The 27,586-nt window shown below is 35.7% G+C and overlaps 1 pseudogene; it reads left to right on the top strand.

Moving 5' to 3' along the window:
• The first annotated feature begins 1,126 nt into the window (after window positions 1–1,126).
• LOC125916903 (DNA replication licensing factor MCM4-like) lies at window positions 1,127–26,910 on the top strand (annotated as a pseudogene).
• Window positions 26,911–27,586: the final 676 nt, after the last annotated feature.

The raw sequence follows: 27,586 nt of genomic DNA, 5'->3' as shown, positions 1-27,586 counted from the left end.
TAGTTCATTTACATTTAAAGTAATTACTGATAAGTGTGTACTTATTGCCATTTTGTTTATTGTTTTCTAATTGTTTTGTAATTCCTCTCTATACCCTTATTATTTTGCTGTCTTCCCTTGTGATTTGATGACTTTCTTTAGTGTTATGTTTAGATTCCTCTCTCATTATATTTTGTGTATCTACTCTAGGTTTCAGCATTGTGATTACCATGAGGCTCATGTATAACTGCCTATATAAGAAACAGTCTACTTTCAGTTGATAGCAGGTTGAGTTTGAACACATTCTTCTTCTTTTTTTTTTAATATTAGAGAGAAAGAGAGAGCATGAGCAGGGAGAAGGCAGAGGGAGCGAGATCCTAAGCAGCTCCATGCTCATCACAGAACCCAATGTGGGGCTTGATCCCACAACCCTGAGATCATGACCTGAGCCAAAATCAGGAGTCTGACACTGAACCAACTCAGCCACCCAGGCGCCCTGAGTTTGAACACATTCTAAAGCTACATTTTTACTCCCCCACTGTGTTTTATGTTTTTCATATTACATTTTCATCTTTTTGTCTTGTGTATCCCTTAACTATTATAGTTACAAGTTTTTGAACTCCTTCTTTAAAAATTAATGTTTATTTATTATTTATTTTGAGAGAGAGAGTGGATGCATGAGTGGGGCAGGGGCAGAGAGAGGGAGAGAGAGAATCCCAAGCAGGCTCTGCACTGTCATTATAGAGCCCAAAGCAGGGCTCAATCATACAAACCACAAAATCATGACCTGAGCCAAAATCAAAAGTTGGACGCTTCACTGACTGAGCTCCCCAGGTGCCCCTAAGCTAGTTTTGTTTTTTAACCTTCATACTAGCTTTATAAGTGATTAATCCAATAGCTTTACTACATACTTACCCTTATCAGTGAGTCTTGTAGTTTTATATGTTTTATGATTACAAATTAGTGCCCTTCCTTTCCTGCTTAAAAAAGTGCCTTTAAACATTTCTTGTAAGGGTAGTTTAGTGGTAATGAACTTCATAGCTTTTGCTTTTCTAGAAAACTCTTTCTCTCTCCCTAAATTCTGAATGATGGTTTTATCAGATAGAATGTTTTTGGTTGTGAGTTTTTTTTTTTTTTTTCCTTTTAGCGCTTTGAATATGCCATGCTGCTCCCTCTGGCTTACAAAATTTCTGCTGAAAAATATGCTAATAGCCTTATGGGGATTCCCTTATATGTAACAAGTTATGTTTCTCTTACTGCCTTTTAATATTCTCTTCTTATCTTTAAGTTCTGAAATTTTAATGATACTATATCTTGGTGTGGCTGTCTTTGGGTTCCTCTTATTTGGAACTCTCTGCACAACTGGAACTGGATGTCTGTTTCCTTTCCCAGGTTAGGGAAGTTTGTATCCATTATTTCTTCGAATAAGTTTTTTTGTCCCTTTCTTACTCTGTTCTCCTTCTGGGACTTGTATAATGAAAATTCTGTTCTGTTTGATGTTGTTTTATCGGTCATTTAAGCTATCTTTGGTTTTTAATTCATTTTATTTTTACTGCTCTGACTGGGTAAGTTCCACTGCCTTGTCTTCAAGATAACTTATTCTTTCTTCTGCTTCATCTAGTCTGATATTGAACCCTTCTAGTGTATTCTTCAGTTCAATTATTGCATTCTTCAGCTCTATGACTACTGTTTAGCATTTTCTTATACTTTCTCTCTTTGAAGTTTCAACTGTTTTCATCCACTGTCTTTTGAGTTTGGTGAGCATCTTCATGACTATTTGAACTCTTTATCAGGTAAATTACATATCTCTGTTTCATTAAGGTTTTTTCCTGGGTTTCATGGTATTCTTTTGTTTGGAACATATTCTTTTGTTTCCTCATTTTGTGTGACTATGGTTGTTACTATGTATTAGGCAAAACAGCTTCCTTTAACAGTCTTGATTGAGTGTCCTTGTGTAGAAGATAAACCTTCATTCAATCCTGTCCTAGCACTTGGTTGTCTCTGAAACCTCTGTGACTGTCTAAGCAACCTGATTTATTCTTGATCAGTCCTAGTTGTTGAGGATATGCCAATCCCAGCCAATGTTCCAATGACTGAGGTACCTCAGTCAGCATCTAGATTCAGGCTGATTGGAAACCAGATTAGCAGTCACCAGTTTTTAAAGTATGCAAACATATACAATCCTGTAAGACCACAGTTATAAACCCTGCTGGCTTCCAGACCAGTCCATCTAGAGGTGCTCCTTTACTGACAGTTGTAAAAATTGGGGTTTCAGAGAAGTGTATAAGCTCCTTTCTTAAAGGTACTGGAAAGCTGTAGTAAGACCAAGGGAGAGCACAAAGACCGCATCCCCCAGCCTATGTTCTCTACCTTTGTAGCCTCTAGGTATGTGGCAATCTTGAAGCCTGCCCCTCAGTTTGAAGTTCTAGGGCAAATAAATAGGTTTTCTTCACAGGAAGCTGTGGGTGTTTCAGTCTGCTTTCTGTGCTGTGCCCTGGGAATGGTAGCTTGCCAAGAATTATCTATCTGATTGTTTCAATCCCATGGGGTCCAGAAATGAGAGTTCCCTTGGACACAAGAGTCAGATGCTCAAGGGGTGTCTCATATGGATGTGTGTTTGCTGGCTTTATCAGGGGCATAGAGTAGTGTGGAGCTAGGTCATGCCTGCCAGCCTTAGGAGACCACTAGAGGGTGCAGGAGTGGGACAAACCTGCCAGTGCTAGCAAGGTGGAGTGACAGCACCAAAATGGTACCCACCAGCACCTGTATCCCCAGAGAGAAGCCAACAGGCTCTGCCTCTCTGACATGTGCATTAAGATTAGCAAATGAATCTCTTTCATATATATTCTAGGTGGTTTTCAAACTGCTGCTTTTGCATTGGGTCCTGAGATAAATGCCTCTGTTTACAAGCCCTTTAAAAATGGAATCTTGGTTCACTACAGCCCTTTGGGTCTCCTAGATGTAAGCCCTATTGGTTTTCAAAGCCAGACACTTTGAGGGCTCATCTCTCCAGCGTAGGTCCCAAGGTTTGGGATGCCTGGGGTGGGGCATAAACTCCTTATTTCTCAGGGAGAAGCTCTGTGATATCCCTCTCAATTGTGTGTCACCATGCTGGGAGTGGGGTGTTTTGGCAAGACCACATGTCTGCCTCCCCTCCTTGATGTGGCCCATTTATTTTTTATTGTATAGGAACTGATCAGCTAATTTCCAGTACTTTTTCAGAAGGCATTGTCCCATATGTAGCTGTTGATTTAGTGTGTCCAAGTGAGAAGGTGAATTTAGGATATTCCTCTACCACCTGTTTACTTATTTTTTAACTTATTTAAGCTTAATTGATACACAATGTTACAATAGTTTCAGGTGTATTATATAGTGATTCAACAAGTTGATACATTATGCTGTGCTCACCACAAGTTTAGCTACCATCTGTCACCATACAACACTATTAAAGTATCATTGCCTATATTTCTTATGATATACCTTTTATTCCCTTGACTTATTCCATAACTGGAGGTCTGTACCTCGCTCTCCCCTTCACCTATTTTGCCCATCCTCTCAACTTCCTCCCTTCTGGCAACCATCAGTTTGTTGTCTATATTCATAGGTTTGATCCTGCCTTTTGTTTGTTTGTTTGTTTGTTCATTTGTGGAGTTTTTGTTTGTGCTTTTTTTTTTCGATTCCACATATGAGTGAAATCATACAGTCTTTCTCAGTATGACATATTTCACTTAGCATAATACCTTCAACATTCATCCATGTTGTTGCAAATGGCACAATCCCATTCTTTTTTATGGCCGTGTAATATTCTTCTGTGTGCGTGCGTGTATGTGTGTGTGTGTGTGTGTGTGTGTGTGTATCCATTTGTCTACCAAGAGATACTTAGGTTGCTTCTGTGTCTTGTCTATGCCACCATCTTGAACTTTCTCTGATGGTTCTTTTTAATTCAGAGTAAAGACACTGGAAATGTCTTCCCTGGTTGAGGCCTGCCAAACTTCAGGGCTACATGATTTGTCACTGTGTTTTTCATGTCAAATGACGACATATTTATATGAGAACCCCACAGGTATTATACATATGTGAGATCTGCTTTCTAATGATGTTTTTATATTTTCCAATTTTCTAATACCTCTCAATTTTCTATCTGGAATGACTAAAAATCAGGATAGAGGGAAAGGCAAAAGAAATCTTAGTAAACTTGCAGGATAACTTTTCAAATTAGATGTTTTCATTTGTATTTTTGAGTATGTAATTTATGGATCTAGTAAATAAAACAGTTTGCCAAACATTACACAATGATTAAGTGGTGATATTGGGTTCTAAATAGTTTTTTTTTTCCACTCTAAACCTTTGGTTGTTTTTTTTTTTTCTTTTTCTCTTTGATAATTCTCCTTATAGATTATTTTTTTTAATTTCTGTTACTTCAATTTTAATCTTATGGAAACTATGTATCCCACTAATTTTTGTCTTTAGGTTAATTATTTTCTAGGTTACTATTTTTTTTTGAAATAAAGAATCCTCTTAATTTTTGTTTTTATCTCACACCCAACTTCTCATGGGGAAGAGACCACGTAGAGTTCCTGGTATAAAACAAGTTGGGGTCACTTTACATGTTTGTATCAATAGAGCTAGCTAAGAAAAAAAGCAACTTATTGTGTCCTTGTAAATGGGCATTAAATGAAAATGCCCATCCCCTTCTATTCTTTGATAATATTGCATAGGGGACCCATGAATTATTTTTTTTTTCATATTCAATTTGACTTCTGACAACAACCTGAATCTTAACAGTATGAACACTTATAGAGCTCTTGGAACACCACTGGTCATCTGTCTATCGCTTATGTATCTATTTGTACTGTGGAAGAAGTCACTCCTTCATATTATGTAGGGGAAGTCTAAGTAGGCTAGCATGTACTTCATTGATGGTAAATACTATAGAAATAATAACACTTTATATTTTAGTGTATATTTCATAAGCATGAGACTTTTATTTTACAATTAAGTTTTCTTTGATAAAATATGAGCAGGACAATGCTATCTTTAAACAGATGTTCAATAATTTGGCACGATATTTTGCAAATAAAACATCCACACTAAGTGATCTAACCAGCAAATAACTCAATAAATATTAGAGGTATAGAAAGTGATAATTCTTTTTTCATCCTTTACAATTGGATTTTCTACTGTAAGCTGTCATAACTATTTATAACTTCACCTTTGTCATTACTGAAGCACTTGTGTCCTCTTTACCTACAGCTCTTCTTACTAGTCCTTGAGCAGAGGTGTCATTTTTGGGGCATGTCAATACCACTGAGCTTCTGAAAAATCTGATGTTGACAGCCCACAATTTATATTTGTTATTATTTTTGCGTAAACTAGGTTCATACTCAAGAGATCAAGCATATTTTCTGTATTTTCATTTCTAACAAAAACCATTATCCATGTATCTACTGTCAATTTTTTTTTTCAATTGATTCCATTCTGTTACCTCATTTTCTCTGAAAAATGCCTTAGGAAACTTGATTCTCACTACCTTTACTTCATTTGTGAGTTGCTCATACAAATTTATAATGAATGAGTCAAATTTATTCTAGTTTCCATGAAAGAAGAAACATGGATTTCTCAAATTTGCTAGGAAGTTAAACTGTAAAAGTAACAACCACCCCCCCCACACACACACACAAAATCTAACAATATGCAAATGCTCATTTGAACATGGAAGACATGAATTTGTCTAGTTTGGTTTGTGTAGCTACTATTTTGTTGCTAATTTTAAATGGGTTGCAAACATTTATTTAATCTATTGCACCAATAGCTTTTAAGAGAGGCACTATAAATCAAAGTTGGCTTTGTGCATCTTGATACAAATTGATGTACAGACTTGAAAACAATATTTTTTTCCCTTTGCATTAAGAGTGCTATAATAATAAGGGGCTGTGCTAGCTCATATGGTGTAATCAATCATATGTTAGTAGTTGGTAATGATATTTATCTTCTCCCTGTAATCAGTGAATCCAACTGAGAACAGCCTTTCCATATAAGTATTGCCATCCCCTCAGGGTCCTGAAACAGATGGCCTGGCACTTTATTTAAGTTTTACAAAAGTTATAAATTCTGATAGAATGATATACACTGTTTAGAGATGCAAGAAGGATAATACTATAAGCACCATCTTTTCTCTGATAATACTGAACCCGAGTTCTCATTTAAATAGCTTAATTGCTGCACCTGAGTATTGCAGTTTAGAAGTTGTTGTTGTTGTTATCGTTGTTGAGATTTAAAAATCCTATATGTGTAAAGGATGTTGTTCATTTTTCCCAGTTTAGGGATTAATTGAACTGCTCACTACCAATCTCTCAAGCAGAAAGTTGCCATTATGCTGCACTTCCTTCTGGTGTATAGCCTTCAATTGGTTTTGTTTCATATTTCAGCATTATGTTTGTGTAATTATTTCACATTAATGTTAAACTTTGTGGAAGCATCAAAGGATCACCTTCGCCAAAGCATGAAGAATATAAACATTAGCAAAAACAACAACAAAAAGCATAATCTTTTCAAATGTGCTACATAGTACACTGCTTAATAACAACTAAAATATTTTAGTTTATTTGGTTTATTTGTTAAACTATTTAGTTTAGTTTATTTGGTTTATTTGGTCGTATTGAGGTTATTAAAGCATTCCAGTTTCTACACTTAAAATTTCAGTAATCTATCAATAGATACAGAATCTATCAATCTATCTATCACCAATTGTTTGGTGAAGTCTTGCCATTCATTCATTTATTCATTCTTTTTTTTTAAGTTTATTTATTTTGAGAGAGAAAGATAGCATGCAGGCAGGGGAGGGGCAAAGAGAGAGGGAGAGAGAGAATGCCAAGCAGGCTCCATGATGAAAGTTCAGGGCTGGAACCCACGAATTATGAGATGATGACCTGAGCTGAAATCAAGAGTCAGGCACTTAACCGACTGAGCCACCCAGATGCCCCTATTCATTCATTTTTAAGTTTATCAACGTTTAGTGAATACCTATTATGAACCAGAAGCTTTGTTAGATGTTAAGAGATTTTTTAAAATGGGGAAAAAAGAGGGTCCCTTCTCTGAGACAGTTTAATAGTATAGATTGGCATCTGATCTAATGATTTTGAGTCTTCCTTTCTCTGGAATTCATTAATTTAAACCCACGTTGATACACTACAAAGATTTGGGAGTGATCCAATTCTCCTAAAAGATTTGTTCTGGGAAATGGCTGTTTCTGGTTGGAGTTGTATCCCCAACAAGTATTTTAGCATTTCCTCTTTCTTCTTTCTTATGGTTTACTCTGTATTAAACTATCACAACAAAGTGAATAAGAATATTTTCTTGAATATATTGACTTGAATCTCAGCAATTTTTTTATTATCTAAGTACATTATTTTGGGGGTAAAAAAAAGACTATATGCTTTGCTCCCAAAGAAGTACAGACAGAATTTAAGTACAACAAAACATATTTTTAAATTTTATTGCAATATTAATTCTTATTTCATAAATGTACTCATATAAGGAATACAAAAAGGACAAAAATTTTATTTTTCAGCCTCTTTAAGTTTTTTAAAACTCAGAACATATCTGTATATCTTTATAGAGAATTAGTATAATTTGGAGGCCCTGGAGGCTTGGGAGAGTGAGTATTTGAACTGGTTCTTTACGTGGTTCCTTTTTAAAATATGGGGGCTTAAACATTTTTTTTAAAGTTCAGAGTATTAGAACAATGTAGATTCTAACAGATTATACAATAGTCCATATTTTAATATGGAAGTTTACTTATGAATTTTTTTCATTTAAAAGGATCTCTTAATAGATTTTCATTTGACTTTCAGTGTTTACATAGCATTGCCTCTGTCACTCTTGAAATGCACCTTTTGAAATGTAGAAGTAAAGTTCTGTAAATATAAAATAGCTGCCTAATCAAGTTTTCATATCACTATCAAACTAGTTTTGAGATCAGGTGTCAAAACTAAAACTGCAAGTGAATTTTTTGAGACAAACTGTCTGTTACCTTCATTCAGAATGGCAGATTCTTTCCTCCCAGAAAATTACTTCCTTTTCCCTTCCCCAAATAATAATAGGCAAAATATATTCAACTTAAATTGACATTTCCTCAGATATAGTTTAGTCGCTTAGACTCCTGATAACTTCAGCTTTCAAAACCTGTAAAAGGTAATCATCTCTTTTTGTGGGCTTGAAAATAGTCCTCTTAAAGACTTTGGCTCATGATAGATTATTCTATTATTCCTTATAGAATCATCAGGCTGTTAAATACTAGAATAATATATCTTTATAGTTTTAATTCCTATCATTCATGAATATTAATCTAAATAATTCCCGTAAGGAGATATGGATTGTATAATTACTTTAGAGAGTGTCTTTGGTGACATTCATACCATGAATAAAGAATATTTTGAATGAAGACTTTGGAATTTCTCTGGTTCTTTATCTATAAAGTAAGAATAATAGTATCTGAACCAGAATGTAGTTTTTAGCAGAAAATGAGACAACACATAATGTATTTAGTATTTTGTCAAATATATAGTAGAGAGTTAATGTATGTTTTTATACTAATGTGCTCATGGTTGGAGCAGGTAGAAATGGTGCTGTTTGACAACATGTTGATAAGTCTTAGTATTACTAAAAGAAAAAAAGACCACATATATATGAAAACTTAGTTATTAATCTGAGAAAAGTGATAGAACCTCTTACTGTCTTTTAAATGAAAATTCCTGTCTGTGCGACATGGAATTAAAAAAATTGTAAAGAGGGGTGCCTGGGTGGCTCAGTCAGTTAAGCGTCCAACTTCGGCTCAGGTCATGATCTCATAGTCTGTGGGTTCGAGCCCCGCATCAGGCTCTGTGCTGACAGCTCAGAGCCTGGAGCCTGCTTCGGATTCTGTGTCTCCCTCTCTCTCTGCCCCTCCCCTGCTCATGCCCTCTCTCTGTCGCAAAAATAAATAAAAAAATTAAAAAAATTAATAAAAAAATGTAAAGATACTCAGTAGCAATATTAATTAATTTGAAAAGACCTCTGGTTAAACTTCAGGCTTAAAATAGAGTTGATAAGACACTGCTTAATTCCGCTTTGTGAGTGGATGATAGATAATTAAAAGGTGACCTGCCTTTTGTCAGATAGTGTTCCTGATGGCTAGTGAAATTACACAAACTGAAGGATAAAAGATGGCATTTTAAATGAGAAAAAAACATTTTTCATGGTACATTAAGGATTAGTTGACCAGAAATCCATGATATTATACTGGATACAGCTGATGGCAGGTTTGTTTTATTTTCAGAAAATCTGTATTTTGTAAAGTTGAAAAAATAAGGAATGAGTTTTAAAGCTCTAATGTAGGCTTTAGGAATAATATGTAATTAATCTAGAAAGGAAAAGAAGACAACTTATACCTGTAAATAAATAGTCCATTTCTTTTTCATTACTCTGTAATGATTCTTTGAATCAAAACCGAAATTCTCACTGCAGTCCAAAATTTATCTTATGTCAAATCTTTTATTTCTGTTACCATAAGAATCTACTGAAACCAATAATATGTTAATTGCAAAGGCTTCATTGGTTTGAAATGTCCCGAATGGACACTGTGAAGAACAAACTGCTTTAGTAAAGACTGCCTTCAAACTAAAATTTATTCTGATCACTTGTAGTCTGACTAATTCCAGTTAGAACAGATGTTAAGTTGTAAAAATATTATTTCATTTTTATTGCTTCTACATCCATGATTGAGCCAAGCCTTAAAATTTAAGTCTGGAGTTAGGAAGTGGGGGGAGAAGGAAGTAGAAAAATATGTTCTTTGAGTTTGGCAAATACTCATATGCAAAATAACATCGATTTGGAAAAAGAACACTGGGTATTCTTTTTCATTTACCTATCCTGGTTCACATTGTATTAATACAAAATGTTTCATCTTTTGGAACACTTTGTTTAATCTGTTCTTTACCAAGAGAAATGTATGAGTTAATACCAGTAGTTCTAAGAAATAATTAGGAACATCTTTTTTTAAATGTCTCTTACTTTCTCTACTTGCTTTATTTAAAAGCCCCATTTTTCATTGCTAAGAACAATATATATTATGCTTACATTGCAACTCTCTTCTGGGTACTCAAAGTACCTTGAAATGCACTTAATTTATGACCTTTTTCAATGTTTAGACAAATATTTTCTAAAGTGTTCAATATAATACAAAATTCCTAAATAAAGTGCATTTAATCAATTGCTCCATTTAGAATTACTTAGGCTTTAATGATATAATTTAACATACAAACAACACCTACAAATGAGTTGATCATTTTAATGAACATGTATTGTTTTTATTTGGATGTGTACTAAGCACTAGCAAATGCATTACAGTAATGAATTTCTTAGCATTTACAGATAACAACTCTTTAATAGTTTTGTGTTTCTATTTATTATTTATTATAGCATTTCTAATCCTTCCATTTTTTATCTTATAGGAAATAAATGATGTGGATGTTCAGGAACTTGTAAGAAGGTCAATTGGAAGGTTAACAATCATTCGGCAGACATTTCCAGTCCCCCAGAATATAAGTCAGCGATGTTTCCGTGGCAACCATCGAATATCTTCAACATTGTGTGATCCAAAGGATCCATTTGCTCAGAATATGGAGGTATATTCTAAGTGCTACAGTATTTCTCTCAAGGTGCTTTGTTGGCCAATTGTAGAGAGAGCTCTTTGAGTTGTTTTAGATTTAGAATTATACATGTTTCCATTTTCTGAGCTATTCTCTTCCTCTGGAAATTTTCTAAGTCTGATGCAGGAGTCCTAACAATTTGTGTCTTTGATCTTTTTGACCTCATTGTTGCAAAATATATACTTGTTAAAAAAAAATAAATACATAAAAGTTATTTCCTTCCCAGCAAGTAGATCCATAGCATTTACTGTGTTGGAATTTGTGATTGATATTCCTTAATGCCAGATGGCAAATTATTATGCTAATAAATTTGCTTGTTTTTTTCTGTATAACAAGGACATAGAAATATATTTTTAAAGATTACTCTCTAGTTTAAAGACATTCACCAAAAAACTATTTAGAAATGCAAAAGATACTATAGTGCTATATATTCCTATCCAAACCAGAAAGGATATGGCTGAAACCTTTGCTCTTCAGAATACAACAAAGAATTCGAAGGTAAATAAATAAAATCTCTGAGCAGCAAAATAGAGAACATCAGGTGCCTGCAGTTTACTCATAAGGATGTCCTTTAACTACTCACCTAGAATCCATTTTCTTTTTCTTAAGGAAAATGCTATCAGATTTTGTTTCATTTAGTTTTATTTCCTTTGCACTGGAAATTTTAATATGTCAATTTGAACAGGGTGTTAAAAAAAAAAAAAAGCAGACACATCAATAGTAGGAAGCCATAAGGAGTACTTTCTAGCAAGGCAAGAGACAAGAAAAATAAATCAATCAGATCTACTAATTCAAATATCCTATCAATGTAGACTTGCCTTATAAAAAGAACTCTGTGTCCTAAAACAGTTCCTAAGGGTATAATTGTAGTATACTGCTAGAGACGTAGTATTTAAATAGTAATTCTGAGATAACAAAAATTAAAGTATTGGTCAATTTCAGAAGTTGGAAGAATATATGTTTTAGAAAACTATTCCTTCACAACGTTTACTATCAAAAGTGTTTTAGTGCTTAGAGATACTCAGTTTGAACAGTTTAGAAATATAACCCTATGAGAACTAATTCATCCCCAGTAATACTAGATAAATCAGGTGATTTTGTAAAAATGACCCATTCTTTTAAAAAGCATCTCCACGCTTTTTCTATCTTTAGTCACCTGTGGATTTTTTTTTTAGATGAATTACTATTGATCCAATCACTTCTTCATACTTGCAGTCAACCTAAGGAGCAGCTATGTTTCCCAGGTAGCTAGCTCCAGGAGCATTGCCCACAGAACTTTATGTTCCCAACTAGGCTTTAGGCTTTTGTAGAATAGGTCTCCCCCAGGATCTGGTATCATAAAATCCCATAAAGTACACATCTATCTTTATTTCCTCCATCATGCCTACCACACTGCTTTGCTTCTTCTTGAATATTTGTGCCTTTGAATGTAGTTAAGGAGAAGACAATGGTTAAACTAAGCCACTCTAGAGCCTAAACAAGACCTGTTTAAATTTTAATGCCAGTCTTACAGATATGCTTATAATGACCAATCTTTTCATATTAATTGGTCATGAGTATGATTGATATGAAAACGATAGAATTCTAAATGGGTAAAAACGTAGAATTTTGCTTAAGAAAAATTTGAAATATTAAAGGCTATCTCGTCAAAGGAAATGGCAGGAAATGTACAAATTGGAAAAGTAGAAAGTAACTACACAGTATGTTTTTCCAAATTTTTATTCAAATTCTAGTTGGTTAACATATAGTGTAATATTGGTTTCAGGAGAATTTAGCAATTCATAACTTACACATAACACCCAGTGCTCATCATAACAAGTGCCCTCCTTAATACCCATCCCCCCACCCCCATCCCACTGCCCACTTCTAGCCCATCCCCCACCCACATTCCTCCATCAACACTCAATTTGTTCTCTCTTGTGAAGCATCTCTTATGGTTGTTTCCCTCCCTCTCTCTCTTCCACCCTTTCCATATGTTTATGTTTTGTTTCTTAAATTCTACATATTAGTGAAATAACATGGTATTTGTCTTTCCCTGACTTACTTCACTTAGCATAGTACACTCTAGCTCCTTCCACGTCATTGCAAATGGCAAGATTTCATTCTTTTTGATGGCTGAATAGTATTCTATTGAATATATATACACCAAATCTTCTTTATCCATTCATCAGCCAACGGACACTCAGGCTCTATCAATAGTTTGGCTATTGTTGATAATGCTTCTATAAACATCAGGGTAGTGTACCCCTTTGAATCAGCATTTTTGTTTCTTTTGAATGAATACATAGTAGCACAATTGTTGGATCATAGGATATTTCTATTTTTAACTTTTTGAGGAAATTCCATGCTGTCTTCTAGAGTGGCTGCATCATTTTGCATTCCCACCAATGGACGGACTACATAGTATTGTAAAGCACATTCACCTAAAAGCACAATCCTTCTGATTCTGTTAATGAGTTTCTTGAAATCAGGGAGCAAATATTTTATTTGTTTATTTATTTATTCATCTTCATATCCCCCAGACCTATATGATAAATTAAGGATGTACAGGAAGCACCACACCTCTTATCCCCACCTTCGTCTTACTCCTTTCAAACCCACAGATGGAAGAAAATAAGAAAATTACTTTTTCTTTGAGGATTTACTACATAGTAATTTCCCTATTATATGTAATAAATTTTGACAGAATAGTTAATGTATAAAAGAAAAATTGACAGAATCTTTTATATGTGAAGATTTATATGATTAAGTATCTAAATCTAAATGTATCTAAATGTAGGGCTGTTGAATTTAAGATGTTCCACTAAAAGCAGAGCATTTGATATAGAGGCTTACCTTGGGGAAAATTTTATCTTACTGAAGTTAAAGAAAAACAACAAGATAATATGCATTAAAAATTGGGGAGTACAGGTTTCCTTTGGAGAAGTAACCCTCTCAACTTGGAGCTAATAAAAAAATGCAGGTAAATATGTCCACAGACAGACCTTTATCTTATCAGCTGGGTACTATTAAAAGTAGCAAAATAAAGGTATGAAAATATGACTGAAGAGAGCTCTAAAAATAGAGACCCAACCGTAAAATGGAAACCCGAACTATAAGATCACAATAATCAGTACAACAGGGAAGAAGAGGGTACAGTGGGCCTGTGTAGAGATCTTTGGGCTGTTACTTAATTTAATGTACATAGAAAGAAAAGGTTTAGAAGGAACAAAAAACTAGTTTCCCAAATCTTTAAATTAGTGCCAGAAAGACTAAAATCCAGGATGAGTTGAAGTTGCAAAGTAAATGTTAAAGGAAACTTTTAGCTCTATAAACAAAGTTTTTAGCAATATATGAAGCAAGAAGAAAGTGAGTCTTTCACTGCTTGGTGAAACTAATGTTAGCTTGGCTGCTAATGGAGAGAAAATAGAAAAGTCAGGGTTTTTTGTTTGTTTGTTTGGTTTGTTTGTTTGCTTCTGTCATCTCCATCTAAGAAAAATTGTCTTCAAATTAGAAAAGTTAGAATAAATTTTTTTTAATTAAACCACTTTTTTTTAAAGAGCAGGGATTTGGATATGGTAAGAGTATACCTTACTGCTTTAAAATGAAGCTTAGGGGCGCCTGGGTGGCTCAGTCGGTTGAGCGTCCGACTTCGGCTCAGGTCACGATCTTGCGGTCCGTGAGTTCGAGCCCCGCGTCAGGCTTTGGGCTGATGGCTCAGAGCCTGGAGCCTGCTTCCGATTCTGTGTCTCCCTCTCTCTCTGCCCCTCCCCCGTTCATGCTCTGTCTCTCTCTGTCTCAAAAATAAATAAATGTTAAAAAAAATTTTAAAATGAAGCTTAAATAATAATTGTTAAGAATAGTAAATAAAGTGGTAGATACGATCACAATATTTTAATTTAGAAATACTAGAGAAATACCTCAGAAGAAGACCCCAGTACGTGAAATTGGTATATCGTTCCACATTTCAAAAGGAAGGAAAAAAGATTCTGACAGAGTGTAGTATATTAAAGGTTGATGAATTATTTGGATAAACTGTAGAATGTATTATTAAGTATATCATTTGGGGTCCTTCATATGTGACCATAGGACTCTCTTAAGAACAAGCACTGGCAAGTCAAATCCTGTTTACTAATTGTTTATATTGAGAGAATTTTATAAATCTATTTATTGTATGTTGATTTTTATGTTGTGTTTGACATTTTTTAAGGAAAATTTATAGGAAAGCACAAAATCTTATAGGGAAGCATTAAAAAGTCTAGATAGATTGATGTCACTCAAAGATTTTCAATAAAGGACTCCTAAGAATAGAAGATAGTAGTAAACACTCTGTTTTCAGATTTTTTTTTCGAAGGAAATTTAAAAAATTCAAAATATAGACAGTCTCATTATTATCCTTAAAAGGATAAACTCATAACATGAGTTTATTTAAAATTAGAAGTAATTTTTCAAATAGTTTACTAGTTATTTTTCTTATTCTCCAAATCTTTGAGCAAATTTGATATGCCTACAACATGGCTCAGATATATTTTGTAGCTTTGAGCACTTCTAATATCTATACTTTATTTTACTTCAATTTAGGAACTATGGAACTAGAAGAACATTCAACCACAGTGATAAACATTCTGCTCTTGAAGTATGAGGAACTCTCTATGGTCATCCAAAAATACTGTTCTTGTACTTATATTTTCAAATGTTTACCATTACACAAATAAAAATGAATAAAGTATGCCTATCAGATTTGCAAATGACATAAAGCTAGGAGAGAAACCTTATTCTGGGCTGTATGATCAAGATCCAAATTATTAATACTCCCCGAATAATAAACGTAAAAGTTGAAGTTTCAAAGAGATAAAGTATAGGCTCAAAGTCATTACCCTAAGTCTAGTTGGATGAGACCTGGTTTGACAGCTGTTTAAGGTTATTGAGATGAAGGCCAATTTTGTTTGAACACAGCACAAGTCTTATTTGCTCTACACCATTTCAGTGTAATCTTGGCCTCCATGTCAGAGCATTTTGCTATGATCAAGAGACATAACCTTATACTATTCTGTTCTAGTCAGATTGTATCTGCAATAATGTGTTGTTTATAAGTTCTAAACTCTGAACAGGAACATAAAAAAAAAGAGAAGGAAAGAAGAAAAATGCTGAGATGATGAACAGCCTAGAAATTATACAAGATGATGAACAATTGAAGGAAAGAGAATGTTTCAGGGCAAGTGATGGATGTTATCAAATATCAGAAGGTTGTCAGATAGAGAAGGTGGGTGCTGGTGCTCAGTTAAGTTGGAAAACACGTGTAGTGAGAGTGAGAGGGAAATAATTGGTCAGCTGGTGGGAAAATGGAGTTTAAGATGTTAGAGGAGGTATGTGTTTGTGTCCAGTGATAGTCATTTGTGTTAGATGTAGCCAGAGTAGATGTCAAATTCATCTCTGTAGAAATTGCAGTGACTTTTTTTTTAATGCTGGGCAAAAGTTTGGAATCACTGTGAAAGAGGAGTCAAAGACCTCATGAATACAGAGTGGCCAAGAGACGAGTAGGTGATAACAGAAAGGAACTCTAAAGTATAGTATAGGAAAGAGCATGAACCTCAAAACAGAACAGGTGCTTTCCTGAGATAGAAGTAATGGAAGGAGTAATTGAAAGCTCACAAAATGTCACTACCTCCTTTCGATCCCACAGTTTGGAAGGTGGGCAAATGAATAGAGGCAGTTTTTGTTGAAAACACCAGTCATATATATCAAATGCAAAGCACTCGTCTTTAGGAACAGCGTGGATGCTCAAGGTACATGCCTCAAAGCTCACAGAAGACACTGTGCCACCACAGTGTCAAGATTCGGATGGAACCCAAGTTGTCAGGTTTCTCACATCTTGACTTCTGTCAAACATGCCTGATGTTAAACCTGCCTTTCTTTTCTTCATCTTCTTTTGTTTGACAACTATTTATCAGAATGTGTGCTAGCCGCTAGGAAACAAAAGTACAAAGGGGGAAAATTTGTACATGATGAGCCCCTATCCAGAAGGAGCTCATGTTCTAGTGGGAAAACCAGATTAAGAAATCTTAGAATTATGATATGTTCCAGTACAGGCATGCGTGTGTTATGGGAGACAAAGGAGACTGCCCAGTTAGCCTGGAAGCTGGTAGGGTCCTGAGAAGTTGTCAGGATAGGATTCTCCTAACTTCTGACCTGTTAATTGGATATTAGATGTTAACTGGTTGGAGAAAGGTAACAAGACATCAAAGAGTGTTATTCCAACAATTTCATATATACACTGAAAGCAATCAGTCAGAGAAAGAAGCCAAATAAAGCTAGAGAGATAAGAGCAAGCAAGATTGAGGCAGTGAAGCAAAGAAAGGTTAAAAGCGGCCAGATTATTGCAAATTATTGAGAAATTGTCAAAAGGTTTTCCTTTTGGGTCTTCACAGTCTAATTCAGACTGAATTTTGATTCATCAACTACTTTTATCTTCAAGTCTTCATTCATTGCAGATTTAAGCTACTCCCCTAGTCTGTCTAGTAATTATCTGGCAGGGTAAGGGCAGGGAGGTGAAGGTGAGGATAGCCTGCCTTACTATTTCCTTACAAAGAACAAGGGTACCTGGGTGGCTCTGTCGGTTAAGCATCCAACTTCGGCTCAGGTCATGATCTCTCAGTTCGTGAGTTCAAGCCCCACTTTGGGCTCTGTACTGACAGCTCAGAGCCTGGAGCCTGCCTCAGATTCTGTGTCTCCCTCTCTCTCTGCCCCTCCCCTGCTCACACTCTGTCTCTTTCCATCTCTCAAAAATAAATGAACATTAAACAATTTTAAAAACAGTATTTCCTTTTAAATAACAAGTTGGTATTTCACATAGTGCATGAGAGTATGCAATGTCTCTTTTAAGAAAGGCCTGCCTTCCATTAGTGTTATACATATAAAACGATGTTTGATATACACAAATGATTAAAGATTCACCTAGTAAAGAAAGAAAACTCACAAGGCACTATTAGGAAGTGCTTATTAACAGTTTCTCATAGCATTAAACTGTCATCCCAGTAGTTGAAATTTAGTGCCATTTTGTGATGTGGGCAGACAATTTCATAAGATTCCTTCATAATTACTTATAAGCAAAGGGCAGTCAACATATTGTCCCTTTTATTTTCAGGAAAAAAAACTGTGATACCAAGATACTTTTAAAAAGCTGAAGAAATTTAAATACCTTAAGATGGATTTAACTTTCATAGCTACATTGATTTCTCATTTTTGTTTTACTTTATGTTGCATTTTTCTTTCAGAGGAGTAATAATAAAACATCTAACAGCCTTTATTGACTTTGGATATCTCTTGATGTTTATGTTTTCTGAATAAGTTCTAATTTCTTTGAAAAATAAACACCTTCTACAAATGACAGCATAGATATTAGTTCTGTCAAGAGTAAGTGTAAGAATGCAACAGATCATAGTGACAATTTTCATGACTCTTTTTTGCAATTTATATAGAAGGAAAATAATAACATGATTGCTTTAAGAAGAAAGCATTAATTTAAATACATATTCACAGTTATTTATATTTATTTATATGGTCACTTATTTATAATGGTATCTGTCATGTTAATGAATTAGAATGCATGTGTATACCTAGATAATGTTGTGTAGATCCTTGATAATTGTAATTTTATCAATGGCCATGCGTTTTCTCATTTTTTTCATTACCAAATCCCCATAGACATGCACATATACACACATGGCTGCTTCTTCTTCTTCTTCTTTTTTTTTTTTAGCACCTATGACACTTATTTTATATGTAAGATCGAGTTGATATTTCTCCATCTGAATAATCAGAATGCAAAGACTTGACATATTCAGAAATGTATTATTCAGTTTGCCCTTCCAATCTGAAGCCCTTAGATCCTTACCTCTTCAGAAAGAAATAAGGGCCAGTGATTTTCTAAGGTCTGACACTAACAGCCTTGCCTCTGTCGAAACTTTTTTTTATCTTCTCTTTCACACCTAAATAAGCTGAAAAAGCAATTGAGGCATACAATCAGACAAGACTTCATTGTCAACGGCAAAATTGCCCAGGAAATGAAAAAAGAAACCTTTTGCTTAATAAATAACCCAGTAAACCAGCCATCTATGACATGAACGGAGGCAGCTGAGCTGATGATTTTCTCCTAATTCTTGATGGTTGGCATCAGTGATTCTAATGATTACTGTCTAATGTCTTTTCAGATTTCAAACCTTTACATATATGACACGGTGCTTCTGCTTGCTAATGCTTTTCATAAGAAACTGGAGGACCGAAAATGGCACAGCATGGCAAGTTTGTCATGCATCAGAAAGAACTCTAAGCCCTGGCAGGGAGGGCGTTCCATGCTGGAGACTATCAAGAAGGTAACTTGTGACTAACGTTTCACTCTCCTTAATTTTCATGTAAAGGGATACAGTAAATCATTTTTGAGGGCATATCTTTCAAAAGGATGTTTTTTGTCACCAACATTGTTAGTCCAAAGCACAAAACAGTGTAATAGATGAGTAAAATATTAAAAACAACAACAACAACAAGGTCAGAAAGTCACATGCATGTATAAAACAAGGAGCCGTTACCTATTTGTAAGGATATATTACACGAGTATAGTTAGTGGTTGAAATTATTTGAATTGTATTTGTTATACCATTAGTATTAGAAATACTCAAATTATTTTGGTGCCTGTGACAAATACAAATACTTGTTTTTGTTTGTTTGTTTGTTTGTTTGTTTGTTTGTTTTCTTTAAAATACACCATCAGGGGCGTCTGGGTGGCTCAGTTGGTTAAACGTCTGACTTTGGCTCAGGTCATGATCTCTGGTTTGTGAGTTCAGACCCCGCGTCGGACTCTGTGCTGGCAGCTCGGAGCCTGGAGCCTGCTTCAGATTCTGTGTCTCCCTCTGTCTCTGCCCCTGTCCCGCTCACACTCTGTCTGTCTCTCTAAATAAATAAATAAATAAATAAACAAACAAACAAACAAACATTAAAAAAAAATTTAAATGCACCATGAACTGAAAAAAATAAACACAAGCCGTCACTGTTTTTCAATTACATGATACATGGTAAGACATTAGAAGCAATGATCTTTAATTTATCTTATAATCAAGATATAATTCATAAGCAGTACTATTTTGCAGCATTTAGGAACTATTTTAGCTATGTGGTGTGTTCTCCTTCCTCACTGTCAGTGTGGTGTTTAGCCTGGCTGTGACCCGCTCTGGCTCAGTACCTGCTCCGTTCCCAGGAGGCACTTTATGCTGTTAGGCTTCTCTCAATGGTTTGAGCAATTCTGCAGTTTATTAGCCTCTTTGTCATGTCATCCTTGCTGGCATTTTCTGTCTGTCTCGCACAGCTTCTTGGATTTAAAATGAAATGATTAATAAAACAAACAAATGTCTCCTGTACCCTTTACACAAAGAAGACAGACATTTAGAAGTTTATGTTCTTTATTTTACCCATCCTTTTCCTCTCTGCATGTGTTTGCCTTCCTCTTGTGAAACAAAAAAAGAAATAGCTAGTTGAAAGAAATGTGAATGCATTTAGAAAAGCCAGAGAAAAACCTAAACATCTATCATTAGAAGTGAACTAGAGGTACAAAAAAACAGAAGTGGAAGAAAGAAATGTTGCAAATGGAGAATAGCCTGGATCTTTCTCTTGATATGTTTCCTTTTTGTAAAAAGAATCGCTTTAATGAGAATTTAGGCACTTATCAACAGAAGTGCTTGAAAATCAAATGCATTGAATATATTGGCAGAGTAAGATATTTCAACTAAAATATGAATAAGTCAAATCTAAACTCAAGGTGTTGCCAAGATCTCCCTATCTGTCCATGTAGAGATTTGGCAGGTATGAATCCAAGGGAAGTTGTTGAACATGATTCTGATCCTGCCAATTTATTAGTTCAGGCTTTGGCTAGGATGCAGGAACTTGAATATATTCATTCTTCTGAAGCCTCCTCACAAAGACAGAATAATAGTTTGGGAGGTTGCTTAGGAGATACTTACTTAGTGAAAGTATTAGCGGGAAGGAAATAAAGATACCATAATATGTAGGTAGTTCTTATGGAGTAGTTCAATATATAAAATGTTGCTGCTGGAAAATGTATAATCAAAACAATAATATGATAATTATGACATTTATTTGGGGGGGGGGATATTTATATATTTGTCCTGGTGAGCTTTCAGCCTAATGATGCTTTTTAAAGAAATATATCCATTCAGTGTATTTATAAAGACTAAGTTTGAATGATATATGTCATTGCAGATATTCAGTTACATTATTTTTTAAGTAAACTCTATGCCCAACATGGGACTTAAATTTACAACCCCAAAAGCAAGAGTCACATGCTCAGTTTCATTATTTTTTGTTCCACATTTCAAATTGACTTAAAAAAAATGGAGGTTTTTTTTTTCCAGTCATAACTTTGCCTCATATGAGTGTTCTGGTCATCCCATTCATATGCCAAGGCTGATAATACTCCGCATACCAAAAAATTTTGAGAGAAAGATTACTACTCATACAGGAACTCCCAGGAGAGCAGAGTGGGCTCAGGAATGTCCAGGCTGGCTTGACCAAGCAGCAGGAGTGGGCTGGGCCCAGGTAGTGACTAGGAAGTAGGACTGGGGAAAGTTCCCATTTACTTGGGCTAGAGATTTTCAAGGCTTAAATTTCCAACTGGTATCAGACAAAAAGTTGCGGGATGAGCTTTGTTGATCAGCCTGTCCAAATGTGGAGCCACAGGGGAAAGGGAGACCAAAGCTTAGAAAGAAATCAGCAGCCAAACATCACAAATGAGGTCAGGCTCCTTATTACAGTGGGAATATTCTAGTAATAAAATTTTTAATTACATTCAAATAACCCCTGCGTGTCTCTATGAAAGGCATGCCGTATATACTTTACAAAGCTTCTGTGCTACTGCATGGAGACAACGAAGTGAAAGAATGAGGGTCTGTCCCTTAATTAATTTCTATTCTTTTTAACGGGGTGAGACAAAAGAGATAAAAAAGCAATGCAGCTGACATAAGTACTGTAAATGTCCAGAACATTTATACAGGGGCAGATAGCGGTTTCCATAAATTGAAGGTTTACAGTTTATTTTATGAATTTATAGAACAGGTACTTCCACATTTCTCTTCTTTAAAAAAAAAAAAAGAGGCTAATTCTCAAATGTTTATTTCTCCAAGGTATTATCAGTGACCTTGAAGCCATGCTATTTATATGAATTTTTAGATTATTTTTGAGAAAATGATATTTTTGTAAAATATTGGGTCTACCTATCCATGGACATGGTATCTATCCATATAGTCATCTTTTATAGCCCTCAGTAAAGACTTACAGTGTCCTTCATACATATTTTCATTATATTTCTCCTAAAATTTTATGAAGTTTTGATTATGTATATCTGCACGTGTGACACTATCATGAATATAATCTATTTCCATTATGTTTTCCAACTACATATTGTAGGTATGTAAGGTAGTGGTTGATGTCTGATATATTTGGTGATTAAGCTGATCAACTCTTGAAACTTGAGTCCTGATTCTCACCTCTTTCTTTGTAGTTTATTCTCTTGTCTTTTCAAGTGGACATTGATACCATCCTCAAGTAAAATTAATGTTGTCACCTAATTCTAATATTTTATGTATTTTTTGAACTTTTAAAAAACTTTTCTTGGGGGCTGTCAGGTACACCATAGAGCTCTGTGTCCTTCAGAGGTGGCCACTTTTCCCTGCTTGAGGTGACGATATCAGGTCATATCTTTCTCTGAGACGTAGAGGTGAGGATTCAACCTCTACAGAAGAGATGCAACTGATACCAACCTGGCCTAGAGCTGACCTGCAGAACCCTGACATGCAGGACACAGTATTTTCCAGCTCTCATCTGATGCATTCTTCAATTCTTCATCTTAGTTTTAATGCTAATTCACCACTCACATGTGGCACTTCCAGCTCTTGGGAAGAGGGAACCTTAAGCTGTGATGTTAGTGGCACATCGGAGGCAGAGACCTGATGTGGGGATCTACATGAAAGTGTTTGTAGGTGAATTTGCAGGATGAGCCAGCAACAGAGATACAGTGGCCGGTGAGCAGTCTCTAGGCCAAAACTTGTGATTTGAGCAACATACATAAATATGGCAATGTGCAAAGAAAATTTAAGGGGATTTCTTCAACATTTTATTGACTGTCTTGATAAAGAAGAAAATGTTGCCATAGACATTGCTGGGCCTTTGTGCATGCAGTGATAAGGATATTGATATAACTGGGGAGTCATGTTATTTTTATATATCTGATATATTGTCAAGTTAGCTCACATACAGTGTATACAGTGTGTTCTTAGCTTTAGAAATAGATTTCTGTGATTCATCACGTATATACAACACCCAGTGCTCATCCCAACAAGTGCCCTCCTCAATGTCCATCACCCCCTTTCCCTGCCCCCACCCCCACCAATCCCCAGTTTGTTCTCTGATATTAAGAACCTCTTATGGTTTGCCTCCCTCTTTGTTTCTATTTTTTTTCTTTACCCTCCCCCATGGTCTTCTGTTAAGTTCCTCAAATTCCACACATGAGTGAAAACATGGTGTCTGTCTTTCTCTGACTGACTTATTTCATTTAGCATAATACCCTCAAGTTCCATCCACATTGTTGAAAATGGCAGGATTTCATTCTTTTCTATTGCTGAATAGTATTCCTTTGTGTGTGTATATATGTGTATATATATTTTATATATATATATATTAACATATATATGCATTATACACACACACACACACACACATATATGAAACACATCTTCTTTATCTATTCATCAGCTGATGGACATTTGGGCTCTTTCCATAACTTGGCTATTGTTGATAGCACTGCTGTAAACTTGGGATACATGCACCCCTATGAATCAACATTCCTGTATCTTTTTGATACATTCCTAGCAGTGCTGTTGCTGGGTTGTAGGGTAATTATATTTTTAATTTTTTGAGGAACCTCCACACTATTTTCCAAAGTGGCTGCACCAGTCTGCATTTCCACCAAAAATGCAAGAGGTTCCCCTTTCTCCACATCCTCACCAACATCTCTTGTTTACTGAATTGTTAATTTTAGCCACTTTGACCCATGTGTGGTGGTATCACAATGTGGATTCTTCTCAGAGCTAGAACAAGCAATCCTAAAATTTGTATGGAACCACAGAATACCCTTAATAACCAAAGTAATGTTGAAAAAGAAAACCAAGCAGCGCTCTCAACAATAGCCAAATTATGGAAAGAGCCTAAATGTCCATCAACTGATGAATGGATAAAGAAATTGTGGTTTATATACACAATGGAATACTACGTGGCAATGAGAAAGAATGAAATCTGGCCTTTTGTAGCAACGTGGATGGAACTGGACAGTGTGATGCTAAGTGAAATAAGCCATACAGAGAAAGACAGATACCATATGGTTTCACTCTTATATGGATCCTGAGAAACGTAACAGAAACCCATGGGGGAGGGGAAGGAAAAAAAAAAAAAAGAGGTTAGAGTGGGAGAGAGCCAAAGCATAAGAGACTGTTAAAAACTGAGAACAAACTGAGGGTTGATGGGGGGTGGGAAGGAGGGGAGAGTGGGTGATGGGTATTGAGGAGGGCACCTTTTGGGATGACCACTGGGTGTTGTATGAAAACCAATTTGACAGTAAATTTCATATATTAAATAAAAAAAAAAGAAACCCAATGTACTAATTACTATTTGCTAAATAGATTTTTTCATTAAAAAAAAAAAAAAAAAGAAAGAAAACCAAAGCTGGAGACACCACAATCCCAGACTTTAGCCTCTACTACAAAGCTGTAATCATCAAGACAGCATGGTATTAGCACAAAAACAGACACACAGACCAATAGAATATAATTGAGAACCCAGATTTGGACCCACAAATGTATGGTCAACTAATCTTTGACAAAGCAGGAAAGAGTATCCAGTGGAAAAAAGACAGTCTCTGTAGCAAATGGGGCTGGGAGAACTGGATGGCAACATGCAGAGGAATGAAACTGGACCACTTTCTTAACACCATACACAAAAATAAATTCAAATGGATGAAAGACCTAAATGTGAGACAGGAAACCATCAAAACCCTAGAAGAGAAAACAGGCAACAACCTCATTGACCTGGGCTGCAGCCACTTCTAACTTGACACATCTCCACGGACAAGGGAAATAAAAGTAAAAATGAACTATTGGGACTTCATCAAGATAAAAGCTTCTGCACAGCAAAGGAAACAACCAACAAAACTAAAAGGCAACCGATGGAATGGGAGAAGATACTTGCAAATCACATGTCAGATAGAGGGCTAGTATACAAAATCTATAAAGAACTTACCAAACTCAACACCTGAAAAACAAATAATCCAGTGAAGAAATGGGCAGAAGACATGAATAAACATTTTTTTCCAAAGAAGACATCCAAATGGCTAAAAGACACATGAAAAGATGCTCAAAATAATCATCTGAGGAGTCATCTTAAAGTGTAAACTGTGAACAAATGAAATCATTTGCAAAAATCTATACAGACAGCCCATCTGCCACTCAACTTTAGCATGGCTATCAATGAGATCTTCTTTGACAGTTACCTGACTCAATCTTAGAACATCAGATTTAATGTGTGGAAGACTAATTACATGAGAAACCTGAACTTGAAGGCATTAAGCAGTCTATCACCATGAGTGGCATGTTGATTAGGATGTCCCAGCTGCTTCCAGATGCAGAAGTCCTTCTTGCAATGCCAGGTGTGCACCACCCCCTCCACTGCCTTGGTGGAGATGGACCATGGCTTAATCACTGAGCCCCATGTGGGTGAGTGCTCACCCATAACCACTCTGTGTTCTCAGGAAAGCAGATGATCAAACTTCAAGAGTCTCCTGAAAATATGCCTGCAAGGCAAATGCCTCACACTGCCATCCTTTTTGCTCACAATGATCTTGTTGGCAAGGTTCAACCTGGGGACAAAATAAACATTACAGACGTCTATCTGTAATGTTACTTACTGAGTCCATTCAAGAGTGAGTAATGTGAAGTCTGTTCACAAAATCCACATTGATGACATTTATTATCAGAAAATTGATGCAGAACATTTGCATAAAGAAGTAGATGAAGATATAGAACAGAAACTTTTTCAGAGAAGCATGTGGAATTGCACAAAGAACTTTACAAAAAAAGAAGGCATTTATGAGATCCTTGATTCAGCCTCAGCTCCAAGCTTGTAAGAACATGATGATTTAAAAAGGGGGGAATCTTGCTTCAGCTTTTCCTTGGAAAAAGGAAAGATTTTAGTCACATGGGAAGGGTCAGACTTTGTGCTGAGAACAACATCCTGATGTGTGGTGACCCAAAGACCAGTAAGTTCCAGCTTCTGCATGTGTGTGTATATATATATATATACTGGAATGACCTTGAGATAAGGCAAGTGGGCCTGAAGACTGGTACCTTTGTCCTGAGTGACAGTAGCATCTGCTGTATTGATGTTTGTGAAGATAAATGAAAATACAAGATCAGCATCGCACAAAGTCATGGGATGACTGACTCTATTGCAAAGGCTGGGATTATTGATCAGCTCGATGCATGCACCCTTATCCTGGCAGCAGCAAATTCTATGGAGTCTCAGTGGAATTCTAAAAAACACAACCATTGGTAATATACAGCTACCTCATGTATTATTATCAAGGTTTGATTTGATCTTCCTCATCCTGGACCCGCAGGATGAAGCCTATGACAAGGATCTGATTCACCACCGTGTGGCTCTGTACTACCAGAGCAAGGAGCAAGTGGAGAAGAGGTTCACAAACATGGCGGCACTGAAGAATTACATTGCTTATGCTCACAGAACCGTCGTGTCTTGGCTGAGCCAGGAATCCAGTCAGGCTCTCATCCAGGCTTATGTAGATTTGAGGAGAATGCAGAAGATTGGTAGTAGCTGAGGAATGGTTTCTGTATACTTTTGATAGCTGGACTCATGAGTTCACTTAGCAGAAACCCTGGGTTGGCACTGTGGACATCTCTTCTTACCACGGAAATGAGTGCCACCTCTCCGAAATGGAAAGAAGAGTTAGCTGAAGCACTGAAAAAACTTATTTTATGTAAGAACATCAGCTCTAAAATACTCACAACTTTTTGAAGATATTCAAGGACACTCTGACATAGCAATTACCAAAGATATGTTTGACGAAGCACTTCGTGCTTTGTCTGATGATGACGTCTTGACAGTGACTAGAAAAGCTGTTTGCTTGCCCTGAATCTTTTGTGAATAGTGCTGTGTGTTCTGCTTGTCTGCACTTGGGCATTGCATTTGCATCCATATATGTTTGGCATATAGGCCAATCAGCTGCCGCTGCAGCCATCAGCAGAAATAGATTAAGATCATTATCTGGCTCCATAAAAATGTTTTAACTTGGGTTCCGTTTTCTTAGTAAAGTGTGTTTTCATAAAGTGTATGTTTTCATTACCCCACACACACACATTTTGAGTAAAAACGTGGTGCCAACTTGCAACATACACAGTAGAAATTATTTTCTTGCCATGACATTTTTAGCACCAGGGCTTTTAATCTGTACATATATACAGATAGCAGGATGTCAGTGTTTTTGAAGATGGCAGTCTGGGTGTTTTTTGTTTGTTGGTCGGTTGGTTGGTTGGTTTGGTGTTTTTGGTTTTGGTTTCGGTTTTCTGCTAAACTCTCTAATAGCAAGCATCCATATGCTAGGGATTATTGTAATATGAGATAAGAGTTTAAACCAGAGCCTTTTTCCCTGTTATAGCAGTCAAACATAATTCCTTCTAGAAGCTAGTTCTTATGGAATTAATGATTGGAAATGATCGAGTTCTAGGTTAATGTCTGCCACTTTATTGTAATATGAAAAACTTTTTTTTCTAAGTAAGTTATAGAGATAATTTAAAAAATAATAAAATAAA

Source organism: Panthera uncia, unplaced genomic scaffold (assembly GCF_023721935.1).
Source record: "Panthera uncia isolate 11264 unplaced genomic scaffold, Puncia_PCG_1.0 HiC_scaffold_1307, whole genome shotgun sequence".
Classification (NCBI taxonomy): Eukaryota; Metazoa; Chordata; class Mammalia; order Carnivora; family Felidae; genus Panthera; species Panthera uncia.
Note: the sequence above shows the minus strand (reverse complement) of the source record. Positions and strands in the feature narration are given on the sequence as shown.